Genomic DNA, 12,823 nt, shown 5'->3' on the forward strand with positions numbered 1-12,823 from the left:
ATTGCGAGCACGATGCTGAGCAGGGAAGGTGGAGAAAGAGTCTGGCTCGTGCACCAACACTATGATTACTTCGACAGCCAATGCTATGCATCAAAATTCTCCAACGAAGTCGCTATGCTTATTCCCAAGCGGAAACCTCCTCTTTTCGTTCCTGTAGGTGTAGATTGGATCGAATGGGGAACAGAATCGAAGGAAATTTCGGACGGAGCTTGATTGAAAATTAGGCGCGATAATCGAAAAGATGTATTGGGACGAGGATAGAGATACATCTGGATTAGGAGATTGGACGGATCAGTATCTTGTTGCTCGATATCGTTTTATATTTTCATACATTTGTATATTAAATTAAGTAGTTTATTCGTGTTAAATTCTATGAAATTAGTATAATATACTTATTATCTTGATAAGATTGTCCATATATTTTGGATATTACATATATAATATAATATTGATTATTGAAATATTTGTAAAAATTAATGTTCTAGCGCTATAGAATGTAATAGTATTTTAATTTATATAAAATAAAGCATAATAAACTTTCTATGGATTGTATACAAGATTGATAATTGATAATTTAAATTTTATTAATTGTATTTGGATGATCATTCAATTTTGAACGACAAAATTTATAATATTTATCGTATTTATTAAAATTATCCTTATATGGTTTTATACTTTTCAAAAACGCAGTTATCAACTAATATTAACTTTAAACTTGTGAATCATATACAATATTGCCACTGTTGAGAAACTGATGCTATTTTTCAAAATTACCATTGCAAATTTTAGAGCTAAATTCTAAATTTTCAGATCCGAAAATCGCAATTATTCCTTCGAATTTTGCTAGCATTCTCTTACTTTTCTCTCGATCTCACATATAGCAATTATCCACAAACAAAGATTCGAGACAATTCAAGCAAATACAGAATAACAATTCGTAACTCGATCGAAAGATTTGACGTATTGTTCTACTTTATACGATTACGAAACAAGGTTACAAAATCCACCCAAATATCCAGATCTCAATTTGACTCGAGCCTGTATTACCGATCGAAATCACTATCTCATTTCTCACCAGATAAACATAAACTCAACCGATAAAATCACACCAGATTCCATCCGAAGAACGATCTCTCCCCCAATTCATATGAAAGAACCGCGGGCTTAATTCTCTTTCTTCGTGCATGGGAGCAGCCAGCACTACACATGGTTTGTCCAATGTCTGTGCTTGATACCACGCTATGCACGAGTTAGCACGCTAGCTGATACGCGCGGCGTCAACATAGGAGGGAGTTGGCACGCGGTCGCATGCTTCCACGCTCTTGGTGTCTCTCTGTGGACGATGAACGTGTCGTTGGAATCTCACAATTGAAACAACGAACACGCAATATTTTATTTCAGCACCGATTACAAAAGGCGTGACGAGTGAGTGACGAGTATCTTGCTTATTGACAATTTTCTATATGATATTTCTAAGTTGAAGTATAATGTTGGATGTTAATATGATAATCTCGTAATATAGTTATTTCTAGTAAATGATAAATTATTTGTTGTATAGAAAAATGCTTCATACGAATATAATTTGGTATTATTAATTTTTTTGCAAATGGACATAAAATTTCTTCTTTTTTTTTTTTTTTGAGTGGAATTATGAATTTTTTAATATATCGATCGATATTATTTAATTAGATTTCTTACAAAATATTTCTGCTTATGCTTTCTTTGTCTTTCGAGCTTTATAAAATGTTAAAATATCTCTTAAAATAATTTTTTTTTTTTTAGTGGCTTAATAACAGTTTAAAAGAATAATATTGGTTGGTACAATGATTTCATTTTCAAAAATAAATTTAACTACTATCAGGTATTATAATATATATTATAATTAACATTTATCACATAACAAATAATTTAATTAAATAGATACTTGAAGTGGTCGTGTTACAAGATTCATATTTGTATTCATGGCTAAAATAAACAAAACTTTATAAGTAATGGAAAATTGTATGTCTCGCTCGTCCAAATGGCAAATTTCAACTATAAGTTATAATTTAACATTAATTTAAACTTTAACTGATATTTTTGTATACCAACTTTTGTTTTTGCTTTAATTTTTAGAAGCAATCGTCCAAAGATGTCCTATGAATATATAGACAGCTTGTATATATGAGATAAAATTATATATTTATTTAAACTTTCGCAATCAATGACACATGAAATTACAAGAAATATTCTCTTTGAACTGTATATATTTTTTTAAACACTACTACACAAAAAGAAACAAATAGGTTTCTTTGTTTATTTCTATTAATTATATTAAGTTTATAAATAACATTTCCACTTAAAACATTATATATTTATAGTTAATAATAAACTTACAATTATTAGAATGTTGCCCATCGATATAACAGTCTATTAATAAAATTATGGATTTTGAGAAGTATGTATCCCAACTTAAGAGATGAATTATTCAACAGTATAGTGCTAAAATGTAAACATAGTTGTGGCCAAACATTATCAATGATAACACATGCGCATCGTTTATCGGAAAAAACTGTATTTTCGATAAAAACTATTATAAAACTTTTATAAATATATGTATATAATATCTTGGGGATGATTAATTTTGGATAGCAATGATAATCTTAAATGCAATAATAATAATCTTGATACGATTTAAATCGATAAATTCATTATAGAATAAGCTACATAATTACTTGAATAAAAGCATATTATTTCATTAAAAAAAAAAGAAAAGAGAAAGGTTATCTGAAATAACATCCGCATTTATCATCACGATTTATCATTATTATAAAATGTCCTCCTCGAAATATTTTTTTAAATAATTTACGAGACAATTGTATAATTCATTTCAAATGAGGTATTCTGTGCGTGATATTTTCTTTTTTTAGAAACTAAATTTATATCTTACATAAATGCATATTACACGTATATTCTTTAAATCAAATTTCATAAAAAGAATTACAATAGACAAATATCAGATAAAGTTCCAAAAACAGCTCTAGATGATATATCCTCTTCTTTCCTTATTTACATACTTTTCAAATCAAATTTTATCAAAAAAGAAACAGTGACACGTGTCCAAACTGATGTCAAGAAACATAGAACATCTCTTCTGGAGATTTGTCACTCATCTTGGACACAAACCTAGAACCCAAACTGTAACACAGCGAAAGAACAAGAGAAGGACGACATCAATGTGGATCAAGGTGGATTGGAGGAGCAATCCTCCTGTAGAAGTAGGCTCGTAGATGTGCACTATTATACGTATCTACGACGAGTAGTTAGCCGATGCTTGGTGGTTGCGACAGTCGGGTCAGGATCGATCTAGAGACCACAGCATCATCCTCCAACCGTCAACGACCGACTCGACCTAACCCTCCTCTTCGTTCGTTCCCCTCTCAAGCTTTCTCTCTCCTTGCCTCGCTCCACCACTCGTCTTCGCCTTATGGAGCTCCTCTATCACGGGCAAATAAAGCCTGCATACCGTAAGAGTGCTCTCTGGCCCATTTCACTCTCTTTCTCTCTCTCTCTCTCTCTCTCTCTCTCTCTCTCTCTCTCTCTCTCTCCTCGAGTTCTCGCGTACGTCGAGTCGTTAAGGATCGAATCGACGGAGCGACGTTTGAGAGGAAATCGAGATCGAACGTTCAAGACATCGCGTCGTCTCGAGACTACACTCGAGGAGGATTTCTCGAGATCGAAATAAAGAAGGCGGCTTGTGGAACAGATCGAAATATGGCACGAAGAATGGCAGATTCAGGGGTATCTTTCGATGGCTTGCTAGCAGGATAGATTTGAAGATGGCCTTCTTCTGTATGTGCGCTTCTTTCGAATGATTAATCTCTATATGCTTGTACGTTCTATTTTCTTAGCTATTGATCGATGTGCTTATTAGTTTTTCTTAGTTATCCTTGTTTTAAGATCTTTGTGTCATTTTGTCTGACTGACTTTTTATCATCCATTTGAGAGCAATTTTGATTATTCGACACAAAGTGATCGACATCATATTTAACAGCATGACAGCATCTATTGATACAGTATTTTTCAGTCGTCTACATAAAGACGAGACATTAATTTCTACAAGACGAAATAAACAATTTTAGTTTGCAAAATTTAAGTTTGAAATAAATATTTTTGTATGCAAACAATATTTTTATGTTTTTGTTTAACCCTTTGAGAATCGATCTTTTCCATGAATATATAATTTAATACTCTGAATATCTGGATTTATATTTATTTTCTGCATATTTATAATAAAATTTTGAAAAATGAAATTCTTATTAATTCTGGCATCTCTTGGTGTCTAGTTATTATTCCTTGATTTATGACTACGTGGCAAAATTCCTTCATCTTATTACAAAATATCTCTTGTTCGTAAATTAATTAAAGTTGTTGAACTGATATTGCGTTGCTGTTAAACAGATGACAGTTAAAATATAATGCCAATAAATTCTAATTAACCTTTAACCTTTTACGAAAACGTAAAAATATTACAGTATAATAATTTATACATAGAATTTATTTTTTTTTTTTCGACAGAAAATCATGGTAAAACAGTAAGATCATGAAATAACGTTTTACTTGAAAAGTTTTTATCTTCGTTTAAAAATTTTCTACTAACTTGCATATTTATAATGATATGTTAAAAAGAAAGAAGAAAAAAGAGAAAAGAAAATATTAAAATTTTAAAGATTGATATATTCTCTTGAAAACAAAGGACAATCCATTATACAAAATTTTATTTAATTTGTTAATTGAATTCATGCAACATATAGCAAAAGCTATGACTAATTGTTAATACAAATAAGAAAAAAATTATGACATAAATAAATATAAAAAGAAAAAAAAACTATGGTGTCTTTTAAAGAATTCGTTTGACGAAAAACATCGATTATCTCGCTCTATCTTAAGAATCAAAAAAAACCTAAGATACAATAACGTTAACTCGCTCTTCGTCAGACCTGACGTCGAGACTTGCCTTTAAATTATCGATAAATAGAGGCTCTGTTAGCCAATATTCACAAACAGGAACCAGTTCATGTAAATCGATGATATTCGCAAACACTGTTTCATTAATAAGTCCTTTGATTAACCAACTAATAATGTTATCGCGATATATAATTATAATATTTCAAAAATTAACATTTCGTTGAAATTACGTACTCACTTTATATTCTCCCCAATATTCTCTTCACTCTAGTTCAATGCTCTCACTCCGGCAATTTTTTATTTTCCTTTTAATTTTCTAAATTAATAATTATCTTTTTATTGCAATATTCATGTTGCAGAGTGTCTATCAGAAACGTCAGATAATTATTCAATCCTATTAGGAAAGGAAAAAAAGAAAAGAAAGGTCCATTTTATCTGCCACAACTTATGTAAGAAACCGTCATCACCCTTCAACCCTCGACATTGTTGCGTAACAAAACCGATCCGTTCCTTGCTCTGAGTGGTAGGAAGCTCGGTCTACCGTCGTTCCCACAGAGTGACCTCTGCGGGGAGTCCAGCCATCCGGAAAGGAAGTCCAGAAATAATTTTACCCCAGACATCTGTTTACACCAGACAGTGCGTCAAGCGTGTGAACTATTGCACATTGACATGCACAAGTCATGCACGAGTGATCTTTTTTAATTTGACTTGTTGACTTGTTCAATTATATTGTGGTGAAAATGTTAAGTTTTTATTTCAAAGATAGTATTACAGTTTCGATTCGAAATTTGTATTTTTGTTTCTATTTTTAATGGAATCATAGCAAGTTAGAATAGAACAATTAAAAGTGGAGGACAATTCCTATTTTAAGAAACAGGAAGATTTATACGTCGTATTTAGAGAAACGTAAATGAAAAATCATTTGTAAGAAAGTCGAGAAATAAGACATGTAGTAATTGATTGAAAGAATGGATTAAAATATTAAAACAATGTCGTCTCAAATCACGTTTATAATCGAGCAATTCACTGCTCGATGAGACGTACTAGTTCTTCGCTGAGACGATTAAATTGAAATCGAGTAATTCAATGTTCTTTTGTTGTGCACAGAGAGGAAAAATTTTATAATTTTAATATTTTTTTTTTCTAAATATTGATCATTTTTTTTTAAGTTTTTTAAGTCAATAAAAATAAAACTATATGTGTTTTGCTTATTATTATTTCTTGCGATTTTTGTCATTTTTTTTTTATTCGTTCTCCTTTGTTTACTTAATTATTTTTTTTACAATTTATATGTAAAAGTTAAAAAATAAAAAAAATTAAATAAAATTAATTCCTTGATTAAGAATTGCAATTTTTACAATTGGTAACAGCTGGTCTGTGTCATAAATGACTTGTTTCTACTGTCATCTATGGAGTATCAATATTGTACATTGAATATTAAGGCTGATGATGGACATTGTTTGTAAACAATCCTGTCGTTAATGTGACGAATTATACATGTGATCTATCTATGGATAATGTCACGTTACGTCCAATCTGATGCAAGATGATTTTCTAGTCTAGTTAAAAATTAAAAAGCAAAGTTATCAGGTTATCCTCAAATACTTGAATAAAATTATATTAAATTGACGTAAATCGTCGAATAAACAAAGTGTAAAAGAAACAGTGTTCATTCATTGCAGTAATGTCGAAATTTTATTCAATTATTTCTTTATTAATTAATTAAAAACGTAAATTTATTGTAAAAATTAACATTCTTTAAAAATTTTTTTCTATGTTATTGTCTTATTTTCTATATAAATATTCATTCGATAAAAATACTTTTGTTCTACGAAAGCAGTTATCTAATAGCGATCATATTTGTACATAATAATCTAATCTAATAAATAAAATCAATAAAAGAAATTGAAAGATTAATGAATTATTAATCTTAGACTTTGTTCATTTATTATTTTTTTATATAATTTTTAAAATAATGATTTATTTTTTGCACGACTAAAAGTTATAATTATAATTTATCATAATTATTACATATATTCATATAACATTATAATAAAATCACATTTCGAAAGAAATATCAAATATCCAAATATGAATGGCATATATAGAAATCATATTGACAAAAGTATAATTTAACAAAAACTTTTTATGAGTATCTTGAAAAAATAAAAAAATAATAGATTAAACGATAGTAAAATTAAAATTTAATATTAAAAAATCATTCAGGAAAAAATTGTTGATAATAAGATCATTGAAATCGATAAAGAGATCACTTCCAAATAATTATAATTAGAAGTAAAAAAGAGAATTGTTGAAATTCAACAATTAATTTTTCAAAACTCATAAACTTCGACACTCTCTTTTTCAACGAATCAATCAATCTTTTCGATCCAACGAGTTTTCAGTTCGTTGACAGTTTTCCTGTGAATAGAGGTGCTCAATCTATTCTGAAGGATTCTTTACCTTCTCTTTCTTCCTTTCTTTCTTTCTCTTTCAGCTGCGCATCGAATGAAAAGTGGATGAGAGTGGACGGATGAGGAGAGCGCGATCAAGGATTCCTGATGTTCTTCCCTGACGGATTGTCAATATACATACGTATATAACGCGACGATGTCCACCTGCGGAGAGCCTCGATAACGATCGAACTCGATGCCACGTCATGTCTTTTAGCGGATGCGGCCCTTTTCACCCATGATCGAGAAAGAAGTGGCAGAGCAAGTGATGGATGTGTCAATCTTGATTGCAGCGGTAAATGTGTTTAGCGATAGACATTCGGGCGCTGACATCGTTTCGTACTTACGCTCATCAGTTAGGGAAAAGCTGGTTTAAATGGTTTTATTTGCAACGTTTGTTGAATTATTTAAATAGAATTATCTGTTATTTATAATAGAAATGAACGTAAATATTATTATTTATATACTATTTGTTTGATTAAATATTCTTTTTTATAATTTTTTATAATACGTTTATAATAGTAAATTATTTTGCTGAGTAGCATTGAGTATGAATTAAATAATTCATATGGAAGATAGGAATAGAATTTTGGAATATTTAAGTTTGATTGGAATATTTTTCATATTTCATTTAGAAATATAATATATTTTAATTTTGCTATATACTATTTAATTTTTTTTGATAAAAGTAATTATGTGAATTAAAAATTTTGATCTAAATATCATATTCATATTCTCGTTATTATTAATAATATAATCGAGTAATTTTAAGCATAATCTTCGTACCAAGAATTAATAAAATATACGTGCTTTTGTTTCAAATATATATTTCATATATTTGAAAAATAAAGAGATAGAAGTTACAAATAATTAAAAAAAATTAAATAGATGTATAAATGAATATATAAATATTTCGATGTTAATAATTAATAATCAAGTTATCGATAAAAAGAATTACGTGATTTATAATTACACGCATAATTGATTTAATTTGACATTTAATTTTAATTGTAATATTCAATGTAATTGCTTTGAAAAATAAAATGTTTGCTCAATTATGCATGAAAAATTAAACTGAAACAAAAAAGTGACTATCTTAATATTCTATAACAAAATAATTTAATATACGTATTTTAAAAATTAAATTTTTCTTATGGCTGGCAATTAAAATTTTAATTATATTCATTCCATTTATAAAATAAATTTTGGATACACGCCCAAGATCCAAACTGTGTAATTATTAAATACTGGTATTGAAATTTAATTCCAATTATTAATATAGTAATTAATATTGTAATTAATATAGTTTCACTAAGAATTTCCTTTCTGTTTTAAAAAAGATCTGAAAAATCGAATTTGCGCTTGTGAAACAGTGATATCGAAATTTAATCCTAATATGGTTAGATCAGAGCTCTTTTTCTATTCTAAAAAAAAAAAAAAGTCATAAAAGTCAAGATCTGAACTTTGCACTTATAATGGAATTAAATTTAATTTTAACATGATTCGATCAGAATTCAAAATTCTTATTTTAAAAAAAAATCAGGATCTGAACTTTGCACTTATAAAGCATAATAGTATTGAAAATTAATAAATTTAATATAGTTCAATCAAAAAACTCGAAAATTGAACTTGAAATACACTGCTTAGAATAGTAAAATATTGTAAAATTCTATGATTGAACTCCGATTATCTTTTCGAAGAATAGTAAGTGAAAGAAATAGAGAGCGAAATATTATAAAAATAAACATATTAATAATATTCATATTGCGTAAAGAAGATTCTTTCAATAATAAAAATGATTTACAAAACAAAATATTTATAACATACGTATATTTTTATCTAACGTTTGCTGTATCACGACGTATTAAATATTATTAAAATTAGCAAAAATTAATTCGAAAACTCACAAGAATCACTTAAACCACTTTATAAATCCTACGCAATTCCAATATTCTCGATTTTTAATTTTCGCACAGTCAAAATACAAAATAAAACATCATCGAAAATATCGAAATATTATTCAACATTATCAACTAATATTCACCTGTGATGAACGACAATGTTACAGAATATTCCAGATTAAAAGATACGTTTCAATTTCAATGGGACAAGGCGGCTTAAACAAACAAAAAGAAAGAATAGACAAACCATCGATTACACGTCGACGAATTCCAGGTATCGAAATGTAAAACAAATTAAAAGCTTCGAGCCACGTTTCGAAGGGGCGAATAAATTCGAATTAACGTGGCTCAAGAGAGAGAATACAACGATTTCCTCGTCTCAAAACTCGTCTTTAAGATGGCGTCGCGTCAAACACGAAAATCGGGAAACGGAGTTTAATGCGAATTCGCGGACGAAAGAATGGGCCACGAACACGAGAAACGGGGATTCCTCGAACGAGGAGGTTCGTTTCGTGGGAATGAACCGGGTGCAATGTTTCTTTTCATCGTTGTTCACTCGCGATACAATAATACTCGATGCTGTGGAACGATTAATGAACATCTGGATATCACGATTAGATGGATTTGGAAGATATGGAAAGGACATGAAGATGGTGGAGAAATATATACTTTTATCCATTGTATTATCATTTGGTATCTGATTGAATTCTAGTTAAAAAGATCGCTGGAAGAAAGAAATAGCGACATAATATTACAACAAAATTTCTTATGATTTTCAATGTTTCTCGAGACTTGCAATATATTCAAATTTTATATATTCGTATTCATGTGAAACGAGTAAATCTTTTTCTTAATAATACGTGTAAAGAGGAAGGTTAAGTAGGAGAGATAGTTGGTATTTTTTTTTAAAATTTAATTTGTTCGTGTTGAAAAATGAATGTAAGAAAAATCATAGCTCATATATGATGAAACATGTAGAGAAAATTTTGTTTGAGGATAGTAAAATTTTCGTGCACTGGATTCAAATCTGTTTATTACGTTAGATTTAGAAAATGAATCGATCGATCAATTACAAAAATATTCCAATTGCATTGTATAATCTTAACTTGTAAAATCAAATTTATAATCATATAATTTAAGATATATTGCTTCGAAGTTGAGAAAATAAAGTGAAAAGGGATATGCTATCGATTTATCGCGTATTGTTACATTTTATAAAATTCATGAGAAAATATACGAATTAATCATTATTCAAATTTGTATAAACGAAATGTATATCATTTTATAAACAATTTAAATATAAACTAATTAATATAAATAATTTCAGTAATAAATAAATAAATAATTTTGAAGTATTTTATCTCTCAAAAAAAAATTTTAAAAGTTATTTATTACAAGCATCATCATTTCAAATAAATCTATTTTCTCCCTCATTTAAATTAATTGATTTTTTGTTACTTTTATTTCAGATAAAAATTATCCAATTCAGAACATTGCTATACATTTATGCGAATATTTTATCTTTCAAACAAAATTTTAAAATGTACGTGTAAAGATTTATTTTTATCTATTAATTACATTATTCAATTGTTAATTACTCCATCTTTTATTCCAAAATTAGATACTTTTATTTCACGCTATCAAACATTTATGGGCAAATGTTTATGGAATCCACTTATATGAACTCCCATTAACTGAATGAAAAATCACAGCTAGCGAGTATAATTAAGTGGACTTTTTATTATACGATTGACCTACTTACACGAACTCGTTTATCCCCCCCCAGACAGGTTCGTATAAATGGAGTTCTATTATTGAATATAACGTTCAGAGATGGAAAATTTATTTTCTTACCAAGAAACAATGATTCATTTATATTTGAAAATATTTATTTTGAAAAAGAATTCGCGCAAATATCCCCGATATCGGATTTCCATCGTAATCTTGAGCATAGGTTGAGTAACGTTGTTAAGTATCGCTCGAGGGGACTTGGTCAAGAAATAAGGGCTAGTATCTGATTCAACGAGCAGCGTATAACCCTCCTCTCTTGTGCAATCAAATATCAGGGGTGCGTTCGATAGAGATTATCAGGAAAATCGCGATACGAGTGAATAGAGTGGACTTACACGTGTAATCCCTGGAAATATTAATTTTATGACTCAGCACGATAACTCGAACTAAATATAAAAACGAAGTGATGAGAAATATGACAAAGGAGAAAGAAGGTTATGGATTTAAAAATTTTAGTATCGATTATTTAAATATTTAAACGATCAATTGTTATGCACGAATAATACGAATACATTATTTAAGCTAGATATGTTCTTTTTATATAATAAACATCTGTATAAAAATTATTTGATTTCTAATTGTTTCGAATGATATATTTATGAAATATTCTTAAAAATTGTCTCTTCTACACGATAATTTGTGACATTTTCGAAATAGATAATGTAAGAACAATGTTATGAAGAATATATTAGGTTTTTCAATGCTGATTTGTTTAATTTTAATAGAGAGTTTTAATTTCAATCTTGATTTCTTTATTGAAACAACGAGTTTACTTCGTTCATAATTTCTCATACTTTTAAAATAGATAATACAAAAAATACTATTTTAGAGATATATTAACAAATTATATTTTTCAAGGCTAGTTCTTACAAAATCATCCCTTCTACACTGATAAATGTTTCAAAATAATTTCAACTTATGTTTTTATTGTACTTATAATTTGTGATACTTATAGTATTAGATCAAAAAATAGGTAACGAAGCATATAAGTATTTCGATTTGACGATAAAGATTCGATGATTTTCGAGATCGAATCTTGAAATCTCCTAATTTGTTTCTCGTTTTTACAGATCGAAACCAATGAACTCGATTACAAAAATCAATACAAAAATTTACTAGGGTAGTAGTATTTTTCCAAAATAAATATTTTTGCAGATTTGAAAAACCTTTTTTCTAAATTTTGTTTGCAATGTTATCTTCTAATTTGTTTCTCGTTTCAAAAATTCAGAAGAGTAATTTATTTTGAATTCTATAAGAATGAATGTTAGGAATAACTATGGATTTTTAAATTTAACACTTAAAATTATAATCTATAGACCGATTATAAGCGTTCGAATTTTCACTAGAAATTATAGTTTTAACAGAAATTATTTGCTTTAAAAATCATTTGCAAGCAATTCATGTGCAAAAATATATATATATAAGAAAGATATACTTTGTATAAATATATGTACAAAATTTATACATTTTATTAATTTCATGAAATATAGAAAATATAATCAAAGAATATCAAATGAAAAATAATTATTAAACGATCGAATCCAACGATTCAAAGACATTGGCAAAGATTTGCTCGTCTATCGATCCTTCAATTGTTTTTAATTACTCGTCACAGAACAAAGAAACCATTTCCTCGACGAGGAGGAATCAATTCACTTTGACCATCAAAGGCCAACGAAACTATATTATGCCTCGAGTCGAAAGAGATCCGTCAGAGATCTCTTCCTCCTC

The 12,823-nt window shown here is 28.5% G+C and overlaps 2 long non-coding RNA genes across 2 annotated transcripts in view; one reads left to right on the plus strand and one right to left on the minus strand.

The window, feature by feature from the left end:
- Positions 1 to 9,572, plus strand: part of LOC147656330 (uncharacterized) — a 160,255-nt gene extending 150,683 nt beyond the window's left edge. Inside the window, exons 2-3 of the long non-coding RNA XR_015294610.1 lie at positions 7,445 to 7,695; positions 9,469 to 9,572. This is a non-coding gene — a long non-coding RNA (uncharacterized LOC147656330). The remainder of the gene's footprint in view (positions 1 to 7,444; positions 7,696 to 9,468) is intronic.
- Positions 1 to 12,823, minus strand: part of LOC147656331 (uncharacterized) — a 309,998-nt gene that overhangs the window by 69,682 nt on the left and 227,493 nt on the right. The window lies entirely within an intron of this gene.

The sequence above is a fragment of the Apis florea genome, unplaced genomic scaffold, assembly GCF_048593485.1.
Source record: "Apis florea isolate Af1SG1 unplaced genomic scaffold, ASM4859348v1 contig_3794_pilon, whole genome shotgun sequence".
NCBI lineage: Eukaryota > Metazoa > Arthropoda > Insecta > Hymenoptera > Apidae > Apis > Apis florea.